We start from the raw sequence: 24,110 nt of genomic DNA on the forward strand, positions 1-24,110 counted from the left end.
TCTGATACTGGACTAAAGTTATCAACCTGAACACTTTTAAACTGAAAAATGAAAACAAGACCGACAGCTAATAAAATATGAGTTTGCTATTTTATTTGTTATATAAAATGTGAGTCAATAAATATGTACCAAATAAAACCAAACACCAAAATCTGACTGGCTTCTAGTCAGGTGCACATGCTGACCCAAGTTGAAATGCGATGCCTAGCTTACAGAGGAAGCAAAAAATAAAAATAAAACCTCCAATTTATATAGTTTTCCTTAGGCATATTTCTTGGTGTCAGTACTCTGTAGGGTCCACCTCATTACTGAAGCGCTAGGGTTGCCTCCCTTGGAGAAACCATCCCAGGTGCTGCCTTCACCCTCCCCGACTGGCCTCGTCCCCTAAAACTCAGTGTGAAGTCTTCCTCGGTCCTCACTCAGCAAAGACCACTGCTATAATAGCCTCTTATCTGTTTCCCACTCTTGACTGTGAGATCCTTGAGGACGGAAATGGGTTTCAAGTTTATGTCTCCTGTCCTAGCAGAAAGCTTGGCACAAAGGTGGTAGTCAATAAATATGTACTGAATAAAAGAATGGATTGATCTTTTCCCCTTGGACTTTTACTTGAGAACAAGGCCTTTGTCTTACTCATCTTTCATCCAGCCGTACCGACTCCCAAATGCCCGGTATTGTACATAGAAGGCTGTGAGGAAGCAATGCCTTTCCAACATGAGCCTAGATCTACATCAGAAAGATCTCCAAGATGTAAATAAGCTTCACTGAGGCCTTTGTGAATGCCAGGTATCTACCGTTAGTCCTGGGGCACTGCAGAAAGAGAGAATAGCTCTCACACCACTCTTGGGAAAAATTACAGTTTTCAACTCCAGGAAAAGACTAAGAGATGGTCAGTAAAGAAGCTAAGAACTGTGAGTCTAGATTCATACGTATTTCAGTGAAAACATAACTTAGGAACTTACCTACGTCTATAATTTTGTTAATGGCTGATTTTTCCTGTGTTTAGTAGCAGTAAAATGCCTTGAAAAAAGCTCTTAGAGATTCAAAGATTTTGTGGCTGGGAAGGGAGACTCAGAAGCCATGAGGGGCATCCTATGAGGGAAGCAACCTGAAAGGAAGAAAGGGAACTAGCTGAGGGGGGTCAGTGAATGGGCATGTCTGGGGGGCAGTGCTGGAACTCTAAATCTGGATTCCTCACACACAGATTTTCCTAGCTTGGGGTGGGGGAATACTGCTGGCAGGATACATGTGAAACCAGAGCATAAGCATGAAAAATGGGGCATCTATTTTCTAGAGTGGCAATTTTATTCCAAGATTTGTGAGAGGGGTACCCCGTAATGGTTTTATGTTAAAGATACCAAGGTGGCTAAAACACAAAATTCAAATGGATTAAGGTCAATCAAAAGACTTGAGACAGGAAATCAATTTTGTTCACTGTTCTAAGTAAGCATTACTAGGATGACAGTCTGCACGGACACTCCTGGGTCCCTTTCCTTCAGTCCTCTAAAAGAAGTGTGCTGCGTGGATGGGGCCAAAATGTTTGACAATAGGCTGAAGTAGCTGTTCTCAGCAACTCTGCCATCATAATATGACAGTCACATACACAAGACAAAACTTCAGTAAACTGTTTAGGGAGTGCCACAACAACTAGCCATAGATAAGTAACAAGTCACCCCCAACCCAAAGCAGATGCAAGATAAACTGCAAAAACGCCAAAGTATTAATCACATATCTACCACTTTCCATCCAAGAAAGTCCTATCAGTATGCAAGAGAATAAGTAACATATATATGGGTATTTCTAAATAGGTCTGAAATTAATTTTTCTAAAAACGAATCACTTTAAAACTTTGACATTTCATTATTACCAAAAAAATACTCTTCAATTACCTCCCCTAGTGCACTGCCACACCTATGTCATCAACACCAAAATCTGACTGGCTGCTAGTCAGGTACACACGCTGACCAAGTAGAAATATGGAGACAGAGTATTTCTGAGGCATTTAAAAGCGACAATTAGGAAGAGGGTAGACGAACACAAGAGCCACTCGGAGGGCTCAGACAGAAAACAATTCTCAGAACAACCTGCAACAGGGATGGTCTCTTAGAGGAACTGCTCACATCAACCTTGTAGTCGAGTCCACAAACCAAGCAAAAACCATGAAATGGGTTCTGAGCACACGTATAAACACGTTTTTGTTAAAACGCTATCTCTCTGAGAGCAGGGATTTTTGTCTGTTTCATTACTGCCATGTTCCTAGTGTCTGCATATAGCTAATTCTTTACAAAATTTGTTGAATGTTTTGCTATATCACAAGCTACAATAATTTAAACAAAGAGAACACAAACATTCCTATCTGTAAATTTCCTATTTCAAAAGCATAGCAAGCTTTTCATTACAGACTGGCTTCCTATTAACCACCAATCAACCCCCTCCAAGCTGCCTTCTCCTTGAGAAATGATGACATTTCAGAAAGCCATGCTCACTACTTTAACCACAAATAAAACTTTTTCCTCTCTGTGCCATCTCTTCAGCTTGTAAAATTCCCCCCACTTTTCACCTTAAAACAAAAAGGTGAAAAGTGCTTCACCTTTTTGTTTTAAGGTGCTTAAACAAAATGCTTCATCTCTGCAAACACTCTGGCTTCTACTTCTCTCCCATCTCCCTCCTCCCTCCAGGTTTCTAGAGTTGCCTCTGCTTCCGCACCTCCCCTTCATCCCTTAATGGAGTACATCCCGCTCCCAGCACTTTACTAACCTGTCCTCTGTAGCCCTCCGCCAGCAGCATTGCTCCTGCAGACCACTGGTTCCTTGGAAAAAGCCCTCTTCCCACCTTCCTGTCTCCTAACCAGCAGTGTCTCAGACTCCTCGGTGGGATCCTCTTCAGGTCTTTTCCAGGAAATACTGGCACTCCTCAAGTAGGTAGCTGAGCTAATATTTCCCTGTTACCCTTTCTAAGGTATGGATATGAGCCTGGACTTACCTATGAAGGAGTTAAGATTGCCAATAGAACTATCATTCACTTCTCAATCTTTAACATTCGTCCCAGATTCTAGGCCATCTAAGGTTCAACGGAGCAAAGGTACCACTGGAGAGAAACAACAGAGGCCATGAAACTTCAAGCCTGCACGCAGAATTACCATTAATAATTAACTTGTATAAAATAACTAAAATAAGTTACTTATAAGTATTATTACTTAGTATTACTTATAAGTAATAAGATATAAAATTAAGTCTCTTATTTTATACAAGCTATTCTCTTAAAAGCTGTATATAAATAAAATATACAAAATAAAATCATTTTCAGGAGTGTGACAGCATCACCCTTGGCATTCTGGCTGGGGTGTGAACTCACGTTTTAATTTAAAAGTCTTTATTAAAGCACAACAATATTTCTCTCATCTTTTTTCTTCTTTTTTTTTTTTCTGAGACAGAGTCTCCACTCTGCTGCCCAGGCTGGAGTGCAGTGGCGTCATCTTGGCTCACTGCCAACCTCCGCCTCCCAGGTTTCAAGCCGTTCTCCTGCCTCAGCCTCCCGAGTAGCTGGGATTACAGGTGCCTGCCACCATGTCTGGCTAATTTTTTGTATTTTTAGTATAGATGGGGTTTAGCCATGTTGGCCACGCTGGTCTCAAACTCCTGACCTGATGATGATGATCTGCCCACAAGCACAATTAATAGGCAGTATTCACCAAGCTGTCCTCATACCCAGCATACACGTAGAATCCTGTCAAATCCAGGTAGAACCTACAACTACCCTTCAGTTTCCTCCAAGAGTTTCTTATGAAATTAGCTACAAGTAATTAATAACTAGCTAGAGAACACAATAATTAAACTGTCTTTTTACCTTCCCTGGCTCCAGCATTTTCCTGCGGCTCACCCACTTCCTAGCACAGTGCGTACACATAGGAAAGTACGTCCGTAAACACATATTGAGCTGAAGTGATCGTGTTTAAGTTTCCATCCATAAGCAGCTCACATAAAAGACTTGTGAGATAGCAAACTATTATTATTGAAGAAAAAATAATGGCTGGTCAGAGACACAAGTAAGGATAAAGATATTTATCTTGCCTTGAAGGAGATTTCAGTTTTACCTGAGTGACCTTTCTATAAACTAAAAGATAATCTCCTTTGTTGAGAAGGCATAGGGGTCAGGCAGATTACTGAATTCTCTCAGAGCCATTAAGCTCTTTTAATAATTATCAAAGAAGGTACCTGCTGAACACAAAATAAAGGCCCCACATGTGACAGACAGGCATTCATTAACTTATTTCACTAGTAAAGAACCACCACTAGTGAGACAGTAAATGAACAGAAGTCCATCTAGGCGTAACTTAATACTAATGCTAGCCTTAGATATCATCTTTACTCAAATTAATAAAAGGGCATTTTACCAACCAAGAATAATTACCAAGAATAATTATTTTAATTAAAACACATTAATTAAAAGAATGCCGAAGTATGAAATAAGACTAAATTTAAAATAACTAGAAATGAAAACCAGCTCCCCGCCCAGACCCATTTGTAAAGACATACATTTCAAAATGCCCAAGGTACTGCAGGAAGCTCCCTGGAGGCATGCAGAGAGATACTCAGGTGTGAGCTGAGGTGCTGAGGAGGAGAGACTGTGATACTCAGGTGTGAGCTGAGGCCCTGAGAAGAAGGGAGTGTGTGCATAGACAGTAGCAGGAGTGTTTGCTCTCCCCTTACCACTGTGCAGGGCTACATAGTCCGCCTCAGTTTCTGAGATATTCCCACCAACTGTGAAGCGTGTAAGACAGTCTGGGCAGGCACTCTGTGAAGTACTCCAAAACTTAACAATTACTGCTTTGAATGAACGTGCACACCAAGCATATCTCCAATTTTCTGGCAAAAAATGTATGTATTAACAAAGTTCAACCATATTTTTGCCTGGAGCCTCATCTCTCCCCTGGCATAGTAAAAACACTGAAATTTAAATGTATTTGTGTTTGTAACTTGCCTTATTTTATAAGAACTTCATATAAAAACAAAAGAATGTTAAAATGCTTCACTAATGTTTTCTATATTTTTGGAAGACCTAAAGAGATAATTTAAAAAGTCATCCCAAGATATGATTTTGACTTCACCATACACTATGTAAAGAATGAATAAAAGCTAAGACAAAGAAATATCTCCTCCAAGATAATAAAATTTGTGTTCTGATTAAACAAACATCTCTTGGTTTTAAAAAAATGATTTAAAAATTATGCAAAGATAATCATAAAGAACACAGGCTTGAAGTCAAACTGCTAAGGTTTCGTTTCAGGCTTCACCACCCACTAGCTGTGCTACCACCTTGCCAGGATACCTCACCTCTCATAGTCTCTGATTTCTCACATGTAAAATGGGAATCAAAACTCACGAGGATGATGTAAGATTTAAATGAGACAACCCATAGAAGGCATCCAGTGTGCCAAGCACAGAGGAAGTGAACCATCATTGCTATTTCAGATAAGGACAGTAGGAGAGTGACAATGAACTAGGATGACTGAGGCTGGGTCCCAGACCTGGCGCTGCACTGAAGTAGGAAACCTCTTCACAATGGCTGATCCATCCTCTTGTTCATGCCACTTGCATTGCTTAGGGTCAGGAGGCTGTCCTTTTGAATTCTAAAATGCTATGAATATAAATCCTAGTATTTTACTTTTACCCTTCTGAAAGGGTAGGTTTATATATTCATCATCTCATTTGCTCTTCCCAAATTCTGTAAGTAGGAAGGGTATCATTATTTCTGATTTACAGATGAAGTCAAACTCAAAAGAGGTTAAATAAAGTAACTTTACGCAAAATCTTGCCAAAGTGTTAAGACAGTGATGGGGAAAGGTCTCACAAGCCTGAGCCAATGCTAACACTTCATCTACCACAATAAGCAGGAGAGCAGGTTGAATATCTTTCCACTAAAGACACCTGGCAATTCCCTCTCCAACAGCTAAAAGGGGAAAGAGGAAATCAAATATGCCCACAAGGAATGTCTAGACTCTTGAATTTGAAATGCAATTCAATTAGGCTTTTCACTTTAACAGACTAACAGTAAACTATTGGTAGCAGAGTGATTTTGGTTTTCAAAGTATTATCTACGAAAACCTCACACAGAGTAGGTCTCTTTAACTCTTGTGAAGTCAAAAAAGAATTTTCATGGAATTCATTTAATTTTTGCATTAGTCCTACATAAGCAATCATATAGATCTTGACGTAAATGAGACTCTTCAAAAGGATTGTTTAATGTTCTAATAGAAAAAGGAAATGATTCTGAATATCATTTAATAAACGCGTAAGTTTCCGTTTTTGAAAGTGCAAACTAAATGCCTGCCTGATAGTTGGTCTGATTAAACTCAAATTACAAAATGAACGAACAGATCAACATTACAAATCATGGGTTAAAAAAATTAGGGCTAGGTATTCTGTGGTCTGTCTTCTTCCCTCAGAGTCTGCCTAGAAAGAACCCTGATTAGGTTCTGGAGTTCACTGGTTTGAGATAGATTCCATCACCTTCCCTCTTCTCCCCCAATGCTCTCCCTTCCCATTCCTAATCCTGCAGGTGAGAATTGCAGGGGACACATAATCCCAGAGGAGAGATGGAGATGACTTTCAGGTCTCGGCAGTGACTGCAGTCTCTGAACTTCAAATTCACACACGATTCTAAAAAAATCCTAAATTTTAACCCATTTTCATGGGTTAAAAAAAAAAAGAGGCTATTTTAATGCAAGAATACTGTACTTGAAGAGACCAGACACACATGGCTGCCTAAGCATATGGGAAAGAATGAATTAACATTTTAAATGTATCATATTCCTTAAGAAGAAACTTCTTACAAAACATTTAAGTGCTGTTACCAATGCTTTAAATGTAGGCAATCTCTCATAGTGCATTACCAAAAAAAAAAAAAAAAAAAAAATCAAGATTAGGTATTCAAAAAAACCAGTAAATGACAGAATAAAATTTCCTGTCTTTGGGGTAAATTTTGTGACAGATTTTTAAACTCTTTAGGCAATACAAAATTTAACTTATGTGCTCTAAATACCCAATTGTGTGAGGACAGGAAGTCAGACTAGGAGGAAAAGGTACAGTGCAGGTAATCCAAAGTGTAAAGCACATGGGTAATGTTCAATTATAAACACAAACTCTATGCTCAACAAATGATTTATAAAATGTTTATTTTTAAATAAAGAACTGAGAAATTTACAGGAAAATGTGTGTGTACCAGCACTATAGCAACTTTTCTACAGCACAGAACCCAGTGTAAGAGGCTTACAGAAGATCCTTGAATACCAAGTCCCAAAACAGCTTGGCCATGTGGAATGAAAAGGCAGTAATTTAGCAAGACCTGTATATATATGGGGGTAGGAGAGGTAGTATGTCTACGTGTTTAAGACAGAGGCAGAGTGCTACGAGAAACAGAGACAGTACTTGGGAAAAAAAAAATTTCATTTTGGATTAGGGTATGGCCAACCGAGTCTTCTACTTAGATAAGAAATGCCTACTAATTTGTTTTTAGTAATTAAAATTTATGACATTTTAAATTTTAAATTCACAATTTAAATATGTAAACTCTGTGACATCTATCAGTATTTTTAGGGGACTCTTCAACAAAAAGAAAGCATTATATTACACAATATAATTCTGATCACATTTCTTTAGAAGGCTGCTGGATTCAGAGGTACTTCAGACACTAATGGTTTTATATCTTATCATCAAAACTTGGTCCAAGAAGTAAGAGGAAGAAGAAAAAGCGAAACGTTCTTAAGCATAAACAACCTTTTCTCTATAACGCCAAAACTGCTTTTTTGGACCTTAGCCCAAAAACAGAGGCTTTGTTCTCATGTGTCTTCGGCACTATTTAAAGTTCTCCTAGCAAATCCTCTTGCAGAGGAGGGAATGCCCTACTATCCACTTAAAAAACTGCAGGAAGATTTCAGTTTGCATTGTGCAGATGACAGCCTAGCTGCCTTATATACTGATGACAAAACCTTTAGCCAGTTATCACCATCAGTCACAACTAGCTAGAGAATGGTGCTGAGGTGACCAAGATTCAAAAGACTTTGCTCTATTCCTGACCACAGCCTTATCTGGAAATCATAGGCTAGCAGCACATAGTAAGTACCCCAAATAAATATCTAATAACTCATCACTATGGTAAGAACTAGCATGGGTTGGGGTAGAAGCAGGAAGGGTCAAGTATTCTTTACTACCAAGAATCTAAGACAGAAAGTAATTACTGCTGAATGTCCATGTGCTCTGCAATGAATTATGAGCAGTTTCAGTTCTGTGTATAAAAAACAGCAATGGGGGCTTGGCATGGTGGCTCACACCTGTAATCCTGACATTCTAGGAGGCCAAGGTGGGTGGATGGCTTGAGCCCAGGAGTTGGAGACCGGTCTGGGCAATATGGCGAAACCCCATCTCTACAAAAAAAAAAAAAAAAATTATCCAGGCATGGTAGCATGCGCCTGTGGTCCCAGCTACCTACTCTGGAGACAGAAATGGGAGGATTACCTGAGCCCACAAAGGCTGAAGCTGCAGTAAGTCATGACCGTGCCACTGCACTTCAGCCTGAGTAAAGGAGGGAGAGACCTTGTTTCAAAAAAGAAAAGAAAAAAAGACAGCAATAGGCAAGAAGGTTTGTGTGACAATGCTTCAAGTTGGGGCAATTACAATAATTACATCAGATAAAAGGTCTTATTCCAAGTCTATTTGAAAGTCATAATTTTTTAGAACTTGAGCACCAGATTATTAAAGAAGAAAAATAAAAGGATTAATAGTGAAATGTATTTGCATTTTCCAGCAGCTGTCAACTCTGTCCAGATTATGTGAAAAGAGCCCTCAAAATATAATTAAATATGAATTTTCACAATTAGGAAGCAATGTGATTGTTACCAAGCGATGCATTTTTAACTTAAAAAAAAGATGCATATATGTTTATTTACAAAAAAATCTCTATAAACAAAGAAGGAAGTAAAAGGACTGCTTTTTTTAGAGGTTATATCCCAGAATGTCCCTTCTTTACACAATTAACAGTGAGAAGAAAAAACCAGCTTTTAATAGCAGTTGTCAAAAATTAAAGTTATTTTCAAAACTGCCCCAAGTAGTAGCTGCTAAACACAAAACATGCTAATGACTTTGACCTGATTTATTTTCTCAAATTTGTAAAATTATATTCTCCTGGCAGTTGTAAGCTTTTTTAAAAACATATTTTCTCATCACTTAATATTGGTTAACAAATATGATTTCTTTTCTCTGAGCCTTTGTTGCTTTTCATTTACATTTCTCTTTATAGTTGTTACCCAGGTTTAAAATTTTAAGCGTTTGTAAGTTCAAAAACTAATTGTTATTTCAATAATTATAGCTAAATTCAGCCACAAGAAATAATTCCCAAGCTAAATCTTTGGAGAGTTGCTAGAGCTTGAAGGGAACTGAGAGATTATGTAAACCAATCTTTTCTTTTCACAGATGAGAAAACAAGACCAAGAAACCTGTATTAGGTTGTAGAGATGAGAACCCTAATGAGATGCTTTATCCCGTATCACAGAATTTTGAAAGCTGCCATTTTCTATTTTTCTAGTAAATCATTTCAAAATAACAGGGATATGTATTGTTATCAAGATGATGCATAATCTACACAAACTGCCTTTGCTAACCTAGTGGTAAGTAGCATGGCAACCTTGAGGAAGGCTCTTAACCTCATCCTCATCTGTACAGTTAAAGGTTTAAGTAGTAAGCACAGACAATTACTTGCAGGAGTATTATCTATAGTTAGTATTAACTAAATACTTTTCTGGAACAAGAATGGTGCTTCATTATACCACCAACAACCCCATTTTGGAGACAAGAAATTCAAGGTTCAGAGAAGTGACTTCCCTGGAGTCCAAGCAGCTAACAGATCTGACTTCTCAGGCCCAGGTTTCCATTTTTTTTTTTTTTTTTTTTGGAGACAGAGTTTTGCTCTTGTCACCCAGGCTGGAGTACAGTGGGGCAATCTCAGCTTACTGCAACCTCCACCTTCCAGTTTCAAGCGATTCTCCTGCCTCCGCCTCCCGGGTAGCTGGGATTACAGGCACCCACCATTATGCTTGGCTAATTTTTGTATTTTTAGTAGAAACAGGGTTTCAACATGGTTTCACCATGTTGGCCAGGCTAATCTCGAACTCCTGATCTGCCCACCTCGGCCTCTCAAAATACTGGGATTACAGGCGTGAGCCACCGTGCCCGGCTGGGCCCAGGTTCTTAGCATTACAGTGTACAATCTGAAATGGAAACATGCAGTTCCAAAACCAAATTCAGGACCACAGTGGATGGGATTCATTTTGCCATGAGGTCACTTCCCAGTCTGTGAACCTGTGAAACTACATGGAGCTACTGAAGTGCAACAGCCACAGCTCCCAGACTTGTGACCCCAGACTGTCTTGTCCAAGCTCTGTTGGGGCCTCCTGACCCACGTCTTAATGCTCTGTGGTTATCTGTTAAATTACAAAGGCTTTTTAATTTTGTCCTAAGAGCTGAGATCCAAGGATTGGCCAGTGGGGGCAATACAAGGCAGAGAGCTCTGCCTGTCTCTGGCCACAGCCAGAAACCATGTCACAGCTTGGTCCCTGCACCCTGCCTCCACTCTGAGTTACCTGAACTATACTCGCAGTTATGCATGCCGCTCCAAGACTGCTGATTTCTGAGTCTGTGTGTTCTCCACCCACCCCTAGGCCATAAAACCTCCTTGCAAGCTCCTTTCAACTGGTTTACTCCTCCACATTTATCGAGACTTAGGGATAATGTGCTCCACCTAACATTTACCAGAAAAACCTCCTGATACCTCCCCTACTCCCAATGGACTGGGTCCTGCACTGTCTTTGTCATCAGGTAAGCTCCTCCACCGGCAGTGACTGCAGGATGGAAATTTCCTTCCTGTTGTGTCCCCAGCATCTCAGTGCCTGGCTCACAGCTCATAGTGGGAGTGTTTCCTGAAGGCATGGACATCTCCTCCTCAGGACTGATAGAAGGACTGAAGACACTCGCCCTAGCATGCTTACTACTCTGTCCTTTCATTTCTCAAGAAAGAACATCCATAGACTCAACAAAAAGGGATGTGAGTAACCCGCACATATAATGTGCATGCTCACCTATAATCTGTCAGCTTGCTGGGACCCTGTCCCTGGAGGCTCATCATAAACCTTGTGATGCCTACACTGTCATCAAGCTCTCTGCTTGGAGTATCTGAGCATATCTGTTGTCTGACCTGTGAAGGCCTTGGATTATTCTCAAGGACAGCAATATGTGGGTTGGCAGCAACATTTTTTCCCTGAGACCACACCTCTGAGCTTTTAACACAAAACAAGAAAATCTGATTCACTTTACAATAATGTGTGCTTTACAAATATCTCTTTGTAAACACCATTGTTCAGAAAGACCTGACTACTTGTACAATGGTACAGAAAAAACTAAAAAGGCTTAAAAGTAGCAAATCTAGCTCAGATATTGAGGAACACTGTAAACCAGAGTTCAGAATTCACAGTATAGCACTGACTTCTACGGAGCCATATTTATTTTTTAGTGGAATACCAATAATTCTTTATTACAAAGGGAATAAAAACAAAACCTCACCACGGAGATAGAAGGCGTAGTTTAGATAGAGGTAAGAGCACTAAGCACGCTGAGAAAGAAGGGTCAGCTGCAGGACACAGGTGGAATTCAGCTGGCCAAAAGTCCAACCAGAGATACCATTTCAAATGCCTTATCTATGCATTAATGCCAATACTTAAAAAAAAATGTTTTCTTTAAGGGTCAGCTGGGGAACTAAAACTATGAGCACAATACCAAATGACTGGAGCAGGCCGTTCTGAGGGGCTGCTGAGAGTAAGCAGAGGCCTGAGTGCTAGGGGTTTCTGAACTGCATTTCAAGAGTCTGGACTTTATTCTGAGGGTAAAGAAAAGGTTGACAGCAGCCTGACTTTGGGTTAGCAGCCATGGCAGCGGAGAAAGGCAGATGTATTCTCAGGTTAGTAGGAGAGAGGTAACAACAGAACTGGTGACTGACTGGAAGCTGAAGGTGGGAAAGCTCAAGAGTAAGAGCACAGCAATGAGAGGCAGTGGCAGTGTCTACCCTGACGGGCACCCTGAACCACATGGGGATCTGGATGCAAGGACAGAGAGGCTGAGCAGGGCAGGGATGCAGTTTGGACATTTGGCTGCCACGGTGCCTGGCAAGAGGGGACCCTTCTGGAGCAACTATGCTGGAGAAAGTTGGATGCAGGATTCTGTCAGAAAACCAAGACATCCTAGGCACAAAAATATCAATGAGTCAGCAAAGATACAGCTGATAACAATCTCCTGACAAATCCTTTTCTTTCCGGTTAAAGACTAGCTTTTCTCTAATCTTTGTACAAAACTTGAAGTTTGGTTAAGAATCTAGACCCTTGGAGCAAGAATAATATCTAAAATAAATGCATTTGAGAATTTTCAAATATATTGAAAATTTTGTATATGATAAATATTTTAACTCAATAAATAGTGCTGAGTTACCAAGCCAACCTGCTGAAGAAAATACAACATGATCCCTAAGTCACCCCTTAAACTTCAGATGGACTTGAGATGAAAGTACCTTTAAAAAAAACCATAACAATACTATACAGTGTTCTTACAGTGTTTGGAATTTACCAGGCACTGTTTTAAGAGCCACACAAACATGAATTCTTTCAGTCTTCACAACAACTCTAAGGTAGGTATTATAATTATCTTCATTTTACAGTCAAAGAAACCAAGATGCAAGAAAGTTAAGTAACTACCCAGTTATACGTCTTAATAATGGTGCAACTCTGAATAGAACCCAGGCATCTGCTCTCTTAATCACTACATAGCACTGCCTCTCTGGAAGGCCTTTCTATCGTACCTAAATACAGAAGTTGTAAAAGAAAGAACTGAAATTTGAAAACAAAAAATTAAAGCTTTTTTAATGGGAAAAAATACTATAATCAAAGTCATAAATCATAATACAAAAGTGGAAGAAAATAACTGCAACAAATGTCATAGCTTATTCCTAATATACAAAGAGTTGTTTATAAATCAATAAGGAAAAAACCTCTCCCATGAGTGGAAGGAAATACACAAAAGTAGCATGAAATTGTCAATAAATGTAAGATGCCTGACAATACTAAAAAAAAAAAACCAAAAAAACAAAAACTAAGAACTGCAAATTCAAATGAGAAACCATCTTCCATCCACCAGACTGGCAAAAATGAAAGACTGATGATATACAATGTTGGCACGAATGTGGGCAATGGCACTCTCACATATTGTGAGATAAATGTCAATTGACATGGCATTTTCCAGGGCAATTTGGCTATATGGTCAAATTTTAAAATACGCATGCCCTTTGACTCAGCAATTTCACTTCTGAACATTTGTTTTACAGAATTACACACACAACTATATGAAAATCTACCAGAGTAGTCACTGAAGCATAATATGACAACCAAAAAGCAAACAATGTAAATGTCTACAAATAGCAAACTGGTTCATTAATGAGACTCCCAAGATGGAATACTATGCAGTCATTAAAAAGATAGCTTTATGTTCACCAAAATAACAAAACATTGTTAAGAAAAAAGCAACTTGTATAGCAATGTGTATAGTATGTTCCTGTTTGTTAAATGATAAAAACGTACTTAAAAAAAATTGCTTTCAAAAGGACTGTTCCATCATTTTATTAATGAAGTTTAAGTCTGTAAATTCTGAATACCAGAAATACCCTGAGGACCTTGTAACAATATTGTCTAACAGCCTAGAGATGCCAGTGTACAGGAATACTTAAAACATATTTTTCAAAACTCAAAATAAATTTAGATTAAAACATTTAAACTTTTTCAGGAATATTAATATTTACATTAATCTGTCATTAAAAAAAAAAAAAAACAAGATTCAATGAAAATAATCTGGCTTATTACCCAAGAAGATTTTTTTTTTCCTTGAGACAGAGTCTCGCTTTATTGCCCAGGCTGGAGTGCAGTGGCACAATCTCAGCTCACTGCAAACTCTACCGCCTGTTACCCAAGAAGATTTTAAAAGTACCAACAGAAATCCATGAAGTATTTACATAACAGATATAGTCTTGATCCTTGAAGTGGTAAACCTCTAACTTACCTGTAAGATATAGTTCTGTATCCTTGATGATACTGAATAAGTAAGATGTATTTTAGAATTACATAAAATTAGATGCTGCAATTCTTTTAAATAAAAGAACAATCTTTAAAAATAAGAACAATCTCATTGCTTCCTAATTATGAAACTTGCTTCCTAACAAGTATCTTCATCACATCAAAGTATCTTGATGAAGATAAAGATACTTCCCAACAAATATCTTCATCAAAGTGTCTTGATGAAGATCAAAGTATCTTGATGAAGATATTTTGAGGGGGGAAGAAAAGAATAAACTGTGAAATGCCTGTTTCAAAACACAAGTAAGTATCACCTAAGAACATGTAGACATTAAGACTGTTTTCCCAAGTAACCATCTCATTAAACCAAAAATCTTGCCGTTAAGTGACTTGGTCAATGCTACAAATGCTGGAGCTTAGTGCCCAGCTACCTGCAACATAAGAAAAAGTACCTCACACCTGTAATCGCAGCACTTTGGGAGGCTTAGGCCGGTGGATCACCTAGGTCAGGAGTTCAAGACCAGCCTGGCCAACATGGCAAAACCCCATCTCTACTAAAAATACAAAAATTAGCCAGGCATGGTGGCAGGTACCTGTAATCCCAGCTACTCAGGAGGCTGAGGCAGGAGAATGGCTTGAACCCAGGAGGTGGAGGTTGCAGTGAGCCAAATGGCATCACTGCACTCCAGCCTGGGCAACAGAGCAAGACTCTGTCTCAAAAACAAAACAAAAAAGGGAAAAGATCAGTATATTTTAGGGGTAGTTGTGATTATTAAGCATTTTAAAGCAACTGCAGGGTATAAAATGACTCAGGTCAACAATAACAAGAAAGATTTTTACACACAGATAATTGATAAGACTTGGTGAGCAGCAACCAGTTTTATGTAATTCTAAAGTACATATTTATTCAGTATCATCAAGGCTGCAGAACTACATCTTACAGAAAAAGTTAGAGGTTTACCACTTCAAAGATCAAGCAAGACATTTTCTATAACCACGTTGGATAGTAATTTTCCTTAATCTGTATTACAAGCTTTCCAACTTTGCTTCACTCAGTATACTTTTAAATGGTAGAGGCTACCCAGTTGGAACTAATTGTACCAATGCCAGGTGGACCCTGATTGCAATGTTTTGACGTACTCTTCTCCCTTTCTCCTCTGTCTGGTCTGCCAACACTGCAGCCATTGGGGCATCTGCCTCTTGAAGGACTCATGCTGCACACCTTCTAACTGGATGCTTCTAACTGCTGCGTGTCAAGGACACCACATGAACACTACAAGAACATCTTAAGTGTCAATCCTGAGCAAATGTCCTGGGAACTCTTCTATGTGTAAAATCAAAGAGCTTCAAAAGCACGCACGTATTTTGTTACAGGGCCTTTGGCTACTCAGAGCATTTTTTCTTACTTCTTAGTGCTAACCCATGTTCTAGATAAGAGAGGCTGCTGGGTTTAGTTACCAACAGTAAACTTTAAAACATTTTCAGTTACATGGGTTCGTGGCTTCTGCAATCTCATGGAGTACTTGCCTAACAAATATTTTCTTCAATGCAAATGTGAACCTGTATTTATGCCAAGTTGAATTATGATCAAATTAATGAATTTTGGATGAAGCAGGGCTATCGAGACAAGAATTCTAAAAGTGGTATCTTAAGTTTAGATGACATTCTGAGAACTTTAAAAATAAGATTATATTAATGCATGACACCTTTATATGTATATTTACTCACACAGATGTGTGTGTGTGTATATATATATACATATATATATAAATGCATATATATACACACACATTCTTATTTCCCTAGTAAGTACAGAATAATTATGTATACCTAGCAGACTCTTCTTCCCTATAACACTGTCATGCAGTATAGCTATTTGCTCTCTACTACATTAAGCTGTCCTATTTCACTCGAGGTACCAGGCATGTCTACAAGTCCAGATAGCTCTCAGTGAGTCTATCACAAATTTACAATGTGGAAACACCAATAATCTGGACTTCTGCCATTTAACACCTTTTCAACTATGTCCTAAACGACATCTGACTAAACAGGAAAAACTGTGAAGCCACTAATTTGAACATGTCCATCCCATTATCCCTCTCGTTCATTTATTCAACAAATATTTACAGTGTCTACTCTATGTTAGGCATTTTGCTGGGTGCTAGGTCCCTATCCAACCACAAGCCCTGCCTACTCAGTCTTCGGTCTTCTGAGGGAAGGAGGTCATTCATCAAATGAGGTAACACAGGTAAAAGCACAACACTGACAGTAGAGACACCCTGCTACAAGGCCAGTCTGGGCGATCTGGGAAAGCTTCCCTAAAGAAGTGTCAATGAGTTAAGATTTTAACAATGAGGAGCTGACTTTATGGAGAAACAGTGTTCCTGGAAGAGGGAGCATGCAAGAACCCTATAGCAGGAGGCAGTGAATGAGTCTGAGGAAATGAAAGCAGGCAACCCTGCCATGGAACAAGGGCAGGTGTGAGCTGAGATGGGCCTGGAGGAAGCAGGCAGGGGCCTGACCAGGCAGGGACTTGGTCAGGCATGTTAAAGATTTCCTGGTCTTTATCCAAATGGAAGGCATGTGAACAATTTAAAATTAAATTAAATTTAGTTTTCTGGAGGGAAGAAGTTATGATCAATTTACATTTTGAAATGATCACTCTGGCCACCTAACACAGAGAACAAATTGCAAAGGAGAAAGGACACAGGGAGCAGGCAAGAAGGCTACTAGGTTAGAGGAAATGAGAGACAGTGGGCACATGGCTAAGGGTGTGGTAACAAGTCAAATCGCTAGCACCTAAGGATAAACTGAATTTGAGGAGTGAAAGGAGGAGGTGTCAAGGGTGACTCCTGGGTTCTGGTTCTGCCATTTAATGAGCAGGGAACATGTTAGGAGAAGGTTTAGGGAGAGTCATGAATTTGGTTTTAGACACCTGACTGTGCAGGTGTCATGTAACCAGGTATAGGTATCGACTTTAGGAGAGGTCACTGTCAGTACAACAAACTCTGCAACCATTTGTAAACGGTCCACAACCGATCTAAGGGCATTAATGAGACAGGGGTGGGGGTGGAGGAGACAGAATGAAGGCCTAGGATCACCCTGGGGAATCTTCTAGCATCAATATTCAACAGGGCCGTCATAGAGGAAGTGTCATGGTTAAGAAGAAAATCAGGAGGGCTTACCAATTAACTCAAATGACTAGACACTTTCAAATATCAGGAATTCAATTTTCTCAGTATCTGACAGTTTCAGCATGGCTCCAATTATTTTGTAACTACACTTAGTCATTAAAACACTAATTATTAGAAAGCTCACATTATATATAATTGGTCAATATTATCAATGACTGCTTGCTAAATGCCAACTACTGCTACTAAACATCAAGCAATAGTCCAGGCACAGTGGCTCATTCCTGTAATCCCAGCACTTTGGGAGGCCAAGGTGGGTGGATCACTTGCGGTCAGGAGTTCAAGACCAGCATGGCCAACATGGCGAAACCTCTTCTCTACAAAAAAAAAAAATACAAAAATTATCTGGGAATGGTGGTACATGCTGGTGATCTCAGCTACTCAGGAGGCTAGACAGAATTGCTTGAACCCAGGAGGCAGTGGCTGTAGTGAGCAGAAATTGCACCACTGCACTCCAGCCTGAGCAACAGAGCAAGACTCCATTTCAAAAATACATACATACATACATACCAAACAATGTACAAAAACACCTAAAAAACAGTTCTTGCCTTCAAAACTTGTCTTAAGCTAGATTACCCTTAAAATCACACTACAGTAAGTTATTCTAATCTTCAGATATGCTAATTTAACCACTTTGGGAAAATTAATTCATGTTAACCTTTCTGGGCACCTAATATTCACGGTTCCCAGATCCTAGTCTAGATGCTGGGAGATGGTGCAAGGAATCAGATAAAATTCCTGGTCTGTTAACAACTGATATTTAGTATTCAGAATACCGTAAGACCAGTTTGAAGATTATTTGACAACATATCACTTAAATTATTGTTTAGGCAATGAAGAAAAGTTAAGCCAGACATAGTGGCTTGCGCCTGTAGTCTCAGCTATGTGGAAAGATCATCTGAGCCCAGGAATTCAATCCAGCCTGGGCAACACAGTGAGAACCCATTTCTAATTTAAAAATAAAAAAAGAAAAGTAATGATAACATCTGTCAACAGCAAACCTTCCATGTACAATCCAGTATCGACCCTCTCCTCACTCCACATCTATCCATCCATCATCATTATCCATCATCATTATGCTTACATGATAAACTTAGTTAACGCACTAACTATAATACTGTGTAGGCTGTACCATGTGGCTCCAGGGCTTGTTTCACGTCTTCGAGAGGTCCGATGGCTTACTTAGTAATTGCCCAGTAACAGATACGTACTTTCAGAAATATATACATGGTGAGTTTTAACAATTCTACATCTCAATCAAATTAACCAGCCTGGTTTTCCAAAGGACTCAATCACTAACAATACAGAACCTTCCATACCAAACATACCTAAATCAACGATGACATGCCATAGAGTAAATAAAAACAAGGCTATCTTCTTGATCTCTTACGCCCTAGAGCATATTTTACATTTCCCCAGTTGTTTTCGTAACCAGTAGAGCTGCTGTTACAAATAATAAAGACTGAATTTTAAAACTAGCTATTAGCAGATGTTGAATTTCTTGCTTCCCCATCTCCTTTTTAATTTTCTTTTGCAAGAAAAAGAAGTAATGCCTGAACATGCAGTTTTGTATATATTCCTTTTAGTAGGCAGAAATAGTTTGAAACTAATATGCTGTATCCCTTCTGCATCCCATCTCTCTTACAGCACTTAACATGATATTGTGAAACATGTTCATACCACAACCTACAAACAGAAACAGCCTGTGTACTCATGATCTTTTTCTCCACTACCCAGATCACCACTTTGCATAAGTTCATAAATGTTGAATGGATGAAATCTAAAACAATAACAAAGCGGTAGGGTCTAACAATACTAAAAGTTTCTCTTCTGTGTGATTACCATGAATGAACCATATTAATTTCAGCTTCTTTATCTCCTTTCACTTATGACTTAATACAGCACAAATCAATAAATTTAAGAGACATTCAACACTAATGATTAATCCTCTTTGGCTGACATGACAGGGTGATCTAAATACAGTTTACTTGTATTACATATAGAAGGCCAGGTTACAGACACATACCTATTATACATACTAGCAGGAAAACGTAGCACAGGGTAGAGTCCTAGCTCATGGTCTATTAGAATGCCTGCAGAACAACTTTCTCCTTAAAAATAATCAATTAATTTGATTATTAATTTCAAAAAGAAAATGGAAGCAGCATAAAGTAGTGTAAAGAAATGGACTCTGCAGAGTCAGACTGACTTGGGATTAAATCCTAGCTCTGTCTTCTAGTTGTGTGATCATGAGGCTTTACCATCTCAGATGAGTCTGCCTCCAGCAAACAGAAATTACACTATCTTAGGGAGCTGCAGTGATGATTAAATGAGATTATATATAAAGATGTATAATATATACATTATACATACAGAGAAGGCAAAAAAGGTGATTATATAAAAGGTATCTAGGCACATCTTTTTGCTCAATGAATTATGTTTTAAGCCACAGATAAAATCCTAATATATTGGCTGGGTACAGCAGCTCATGCCTGTAATCCCAGTACTTTGGGAGGCCAGGGCAGGTGGATCACGAGGTCAGGAGTTCAAGACCAGCCTGGCCAAGATGGTGAAACTCTGTCTCTACTAAAAATACAAAAAAATTAGCCGGGCCTGGTGGCAGACACCTGTAATCTCAGCTACTCGGGAGGCTGAGGCAGAGAACTGCTTGAACCCAGGAGGAGGAGGTTGCAGGGAGCTGAGATCACACACTGCCCTCCTGCCTGGGTGAAGCAGCGAAAACTCCATCTCAAAAACATTAAATTAAATAATCCTAATATAGTTTTGTAATTTGAAAAGAGTACTTGACTCATCTCATGCTTTGCAATGAACCATTTACTAATTCTGGCCCTGATTATTTATTTTGTGATGAAACATGTTCTTAAATATTTTCCTTTTTTTTTTTTTTTGAGACGGAGTTTCGCTCTTGTTACCCAGGCTGGAGTGCAATGGCACGATCTCGGCTCACCGCAACCTCCGTCTCCTGGGTTCAGGCAATTCTCCTGCCTCAGCCTCCTGAGTAGCTGGGATTACAGGCACGCGCCACCATGCCTAGCTACTTTTTTGTATTTTTAGTAGAGACGGGATTTCACCATGTTGACCAGGATGGTCTCGATCTCTTGACCTAGTGATCCACACGCCTCGGCCTCCCAAAGTGCTGGGATTACAGGCTTGAGCCACCGCGCCCGGCCTTAAATATTTTCTTAAAGACAACTTTGGGTTATTCCTAATCTTAACACATTTCCTCACATGAATAGTCTACCATTTGCATGTTTAAGTTGCTTTAGCTTTTAACTTAGGATATAAAAAGAGGCCAGAACTAAGGAAAACAACCAAGTCTAAGGAATATATTTGATATATCCAACAGAAGCAAAGAATTCCAAGATTGGAGGTGTAACTGCAGTTCCCAAGCAGCCACTAGAGACTATTACTCTTCCGTGACACATTTTCCCATTGCCATCTGTATAAAAGATAGCCCTCAACCCAAGAAGATAACTTGGGTAAAAAATGCAGAAGTGGTGCTTTCTCCCTGAGAGCACTTCTGAATGCCCCATACTTTTCCTCAAGGTAATCCATTCCCCATTAACTACCTTGCCATCCCATCATTTCTACCTTTGGAATGCACACTGCCAGTGTCAAGGACTGATTAGCCAACCAGCCTAGGCAAGCTGAAGCTGGGTTTTTTTTTCTTTTGCTCTTGTTGATAGCAAAAGAACACTCCTTTCTTCTCACATTTTGAAATCCGCAAGTTGACAAGTCAGTGGTCATTTCTAAAACATGCAACATGTTATGCTTGAGGTGCCATGGAAGTCATAAAAGAATATCAATGAACAGGGCTACTTCCTGTTTTTCGTTAACTAACAAAATGGAGTTATTACAGTGTATTGGAAATCATATATTAAGGAATGTTGGTTAACCAGTCACTCTTGCCAAAATCAGATATGAAAAGAAAAGTTGGCAACAATTCTAGCTCTGATATTTCTCTTCTAGAATATTTAATAAGGTTAATCTTTGAAGAATGCATTAATTTTCTTACCTGATTTAAAATGAAACTGAGACCATTCCTAACAAAAAACTTACAAAATCATGGAAGACTAACTTATGTGACCACCTTTTTTTTTTTTTTAATAAAGTCACTAACTTAATATTTTAAGAGTAATTTTTAGGTATTAATGCTCTTACACCTCCTCTTTAGTAAAAGGTTACTAAATTATATTTTTAGCCTAATAGTTTTAAAAAGGAAGTGAAATCTGAGAGTTATATGAGGATATAAAAGCAGCCTGTGAAATATCTTTAGTTTTAAACAAAAACTAACATTAACAAGTACAGCATATCTTGTCCGTTCATGGGACCAGCAAATTGATAGTTTGGTTTTTTTAAGTCACAAAAATAGGATGGGGTAATTATATCTACCAAACTCACAATAGCCTGTTCAATGGAGAGTAACATTGTAATTTTTCTTCAAAGTCAGTAAATAGGAAGAAAAAGCCCCTAAATTCTGTAATATAAGGAAAAATTCCAAACCCTTGGGCGCCACTTACAGGCACTTTCACTGATTTCAGCTATTAACCTGAACAAGAGGGACAAACTTAAAATCTTCCATTTTAATATGAGTATTATTTATATAACTTCTAATTCACAAGTGTATTTTCTACATCCAAATATCAGAAGGAAATTCTAAAATAAAAAAAAAACACAGAACTCTCAATTATTTCAAAATCTCAGATTTTCCTCTTAGATGTATGAATGTAACTTAACAACTATCAAAAAAAAAAGGAAAACATAAAGTTCAACCGATATTTTGAGTTGGCTATAATCAACGTTTTTTTCTAAAGTTTTAGTTTAAAGGTAATTATCTATCATAACCAATATGCAGCATAAAATACACACTCACAAATAAGATACAAGCCCTTTCCCCACAGTTTTATACCAACCGATTCAAATGAATTTCAACCCCACTGTTAAGGGAAAAAAAAAAAATTCTATTTCATAAGGTTAAGGGCTCAACGTTTTACTATAAATGAAACCTTTACATATAATATTTGGGATAAGCCAACAGTATTCTGGCTACTAAAAATAATTTTTTAAAAAAGATTATCCTTACTAGCCCATTATTTTCTTATACTGTGCAATTATAATCCACACCTTAAGCAAAAGGGAAAAAAGCCTGTTATAAAACGCAAATTTTAAGCATGGATTACTTAGTCCCTACATTCTATCTGCCTTCACCTTAGTCCTCTTATTTTGTGTCAAGAGACAACACTAAAAAATTTCTGTGTATTATTTTTACAGTGCATGCTCTTCTATATTCACAGCGCATTAAGAGGACTAGATTGCTGACGTTTGCTAAATTATTGATTGTATCCACAAAGTTAGGTCTCATAAGGATACAATTAATTTCTCAAATTTGGGGTTAAAAATTTTTATCCAGCTCATTTGAAGTTCAGTTCAGTATCCTTCAAATAATTACTCTAGTTAAGTTTTAATACAATCTGCACAGAAACAGGAAACTGTAGAAGTACACAACTCTAGTAAGAACAAATTACATGTACAAACCCACACAAAACTATTATCAGTCACAAATCTCCTTTCCTATTAGTAGTGCCATGGTACAGTGAAGAGCATATTTTTAGTTCTTGCTGGGGGAGGAAGGGGACTTCCAAATAATAAATGGTTCGTAATTGTAAGCAAATAACCAAGTGCACAAAAAATGCCAGATCACTTTAGATAATTAATCCAAACCAAGGATTCCTGTCAAATTCGTCTCACAAAATGACACACTTCATTCCCATACTAAAGGTCAGGGGATTCTACAGGGCGACAAGGGACTATCACAAAAACATTTCCAGCAACTCAAAATACCATCAAGACTTTGTGCTTTGCATACGTTAATTAGATGTTTAAAAAAAAAAAAAAAAGGACGTAGCTGTCATACTTAAAAGAATTTCTTTTAACATAAAAATTTCCAGTAGCCAAAAACGGGCGAGGTCAATGACCCGCTGGTCTAAATTACCTTACACATACTGTACTTCATATGCACCAGAAGACGCATCTGAGCCGAGGCCCACCGCGCTGTGTGGCCCCTGGAATTCAGCGGGCGGCCCGCGCCGTGGCACCGAGCAGGAAGCACCGCACCCGCGCCGCGGTCCCAGGGCCAAGCCGGAGGGGCTGCGAAGAGCAGCCACCACTGCTTTGAAACTGAATGGCTGACACATCCGGTCCTGGCTCTTACACCACTCCGCCAAATGCAAACTTCAAAGGCCAAATTCAAACTCCAAACAGAAGTCACTCAAGTCTTAGCAGTGCAGTTCGCATTCCCAGGAACAGTCGGAGCCCCTTGGGGGCCGCAATTAGACCAACCGCACTTCCTAAAAGACTGCAAGCCCCCGCGAGAGTGCAGCCTCCCGCCGCACCGCTTTGACAGGCGTTACGGAGCCGTCTGCCCACAGCCCTGAGCCGGCGCTGGGGGCGCGCCGCCTGCGTCCGGGCCTGGCCCCCGGTACCTGCCTAGGGACTCGAGCCACGGGCGGGCCGAGGGGCTCTGCCTGTCACGGCCGCGGGGACTTGCTGCTTTCTCTCCGGCCCTCTCCGTCCCCCACTCGACCTCGGGCTCCCAATCCACCCCGCCCCTTTTCTGACCACCGCCCGCCGCAGGCTCGGGCCTCGCCCCCCAGTGCCCCGGCCCCGGGTACACCCGTCCGGGGGCGCCGCCGCAGGGCCGTGCCCCGCCCCCGGGCTCCTCGGAGAGCCCCGATTTCGGGAGT

General features: G+C 39.4%; 1 protein-coding gene across 3 annotated transcripts in view; it reads right to left on the reverse strand.

Moving 5' to 3' along the window:
• MAP3K1 (mitogen-activated protein kinase kinase kinase 1) overlaps positions 1-24,110 on the reverse strand; it is an 80,591-nt gene that overhangs the window by 55,672 nt on the left and 809 nt on the right. The window contains exon 1 of one of the 3 annotated variants that reach the window (XM_039467673.2): positions 23,360-23,442. The exons of 1 other annotated variant lie outside the window; for it this stretch is intronic. The gene's annotated coding sequence lies outside the window, so the exon portion shown is untranslated. Of the gene's footprint in view, positions 1-2,979; positions 3,154-23,359; positions 23,443-24,110 lie in introns of those variants that run through there. One more of the 3 variants, XM_074385769.1, reaches the window with a different exon arrangement.

Source organism: Saimiri boliviensis, chromosome 1, assembly GCF_048565385.1.
Source record: "Saimiri boliviensis isolate mSaiBol1 chromosome 1, mSaiBol1.pri, whole genome shotgun sequence".
In the NCBI taxonomy this organism is placed as follows: domain Eukaryota; kingdom Metazoa; phylum Chordata; class Mammalia; order Primates; family Cebidae; genus Saimiri; species Saimiri boliviensis.